This window comes from Solanum verrucosum, unplaced genomic scaffold (assembly GCF_900185275.1).
Source record: "Solanum verrucosum unplaced genomic scaffold, falcon-dt-bn FXZP01000187.1, whole genome shotgun sequence".
Classification (NCBI taxonomy): Eukaryota; Viridiplantae; Streptophyta; class Magnoliopsida; order Solanales; family Solanaceae; genus Solanum; species Solanum verrucosum.
In genome coordinates, this window is record NW_026020413.1 from 512,249 (window position 1) to 514,411 (window position 2,163).

Here is a 2,163-nt window from a genome sequence, read left to right on the forward strand (position 1 = left end):
ACTCTGGCCAATGGGACAACAGTAGCTCCTAACTGTGGTGTGGACCGAGATGAACTAGGAACCATACTAGCAGCCTGGGAAGAGGAGGCCGGGATAGTATTAGAGTGATCTGGTATAATGGGATCACCACCCTGTGCCTGCCCCACCGTGTCTGCAAGATCTGCGCCCAAGGGAGGTACCTCAACCTAGGGCTCTCTGCGAGGTGCCGCCACATTTGCTTCATCTCGAATGAGGCCTATATCCAAAGTCCCTATAGGGTGGATCAACCTATCACAATGCCAAATCGGCACTCCAGAATCCCTGCACAATTGGAAAATCAAACATGGATAGGGGTAAGTAGTGGAGGTCTTGAATGCCCTCTCGTGAATCTCTTCCAGCAGCATGCGGGCAAAGTCAATCTCCACTCCTAATACTAGTGCTGCAACCATGATCGCTTTGTCCCATGTCAGTTGGTTGTCAGCTTTTGTCGGTGACACGCTGTTACGCACCAACAACCAGAAGAACTTGGCCACAAAATTTAATGCGGCTTTTCGAATACCTAATCGAGGTTCAGCGACCCACTTTGCACGCTCGCCATCTGCAACAATGTACTTAGCCAACCATAGTTTTACTGCTTCTCGCTATTCAGCATTCCTCTGGAAAGCACCACTCCTCACGATGTCCCATCTGTACTCAAACTCCGCTGTGTTTAGTGACCAATAGTGACCTGTGGTCGGACCATAGAGAAAGCGGCTGATGGTGGCATGTGATATGTCCACCGAACAACCCCAGACCATGGTGGAAGTGAGAGGGTCCTGGGCTATGGGCTTTGACCGCTTGGAAATCGAACCACGAAGAGTGGCAGTATAGGAGGCGTAGAACTCCCATACCATCTCCTCACTATAAGTACCTGGGTCCCGAGCCATCCAGTCACACTTGTGAAGGTTAAAAATCCGGTGGATGTCGGGGACAGTGTGCAAGCTCCCTGTAAGGACTCTACGCTCCTCTGTAACAATTCGGGCCATCTTCTCTTTGTTATTAATCATCTTGGCATCCTGATAGATTTGCCATTGGCCCTCAACACACCATATGTTTGGCTCACCGGCCATTGGAGTAGGGTTCTCATTCCTTGCTATGGGTACTGACTCTGAGCTAGTGGCCTCATCAGATGAGGCAGCTTGTTCAATCTGGCTGGACCCTGTGGCTGACTTGGCATTGGACCCCTAAGCATGAGCAGACTCGGACCCTGAAGCATGGCTGGACTCAGACCCTAAAGCATGGCTGGACTCAGAGCCAGACGCAGACCCAGTAGCTGAACTGGAAGCAGCCCCAGTTGGTGACCCGATCAGTGTGTGCTCCTTATCAGACTGGGAGACAGTGACTACGTCGGGAATCACCTTCCGGGGGTGCCTCTGGTGGTTCTAGGTGCCGTGGGAGAAGTCCTTGTGTTTGGAGGAACGTATGCTGGATCTTGTTCCGTGTCTGTGGCCTCATCGATTAACCTGAAACTAGGAGCAACAAATTTTGACTTGCCTTGTTTTGAGTAGGTGACTAGCTTTTTGGGTGCCATCGTACCTGTGGAAGCAATATTAGTGCCAAAACTAACCATAAACAATAAAAAAAAAACTTTTAGAACTATAAACGAACAGTAACAAAGTCCCAAGAAAATTTCAGACAGAGGCTACAGTGGTCATCCACGGAGGAGACCTACGGTCCGTAGACTGATCTACGGTCCGTGGAACCCTTCCGTGGATCAGAGGGCCAACAATATTGGTCACAGATGAAAACCACGGATGTACAGAACGGTCCGTAGATCAATCTACGGACCGTAGTCCACATCCATGGTTTCACTCTTGGTGAGATTTTCAAGTGCATTAACCCACGAACCAATCTACGGTCCGTAGACAGGGTATCGTGGATGCGATTTGTGCCAGGTTTCAGCCAATATTTATTTGCAAGTCCACATATTAGACTATTTTCAACAATATCCTAGTCTAACCATGCATTTCAACATTGAATCATGCTAGTTTGTCATTCTTAGGATTCCAATTAATCATTTGAACAAGTATTTAAGACAAACTTTGGAACCCTAAGTCGAAACTTACATGTAGACTTATAATCACATACAACAAGGCAACAATCACTATCTATCGTTCCAAGGGTATTGTAACTTCCAATTTTATC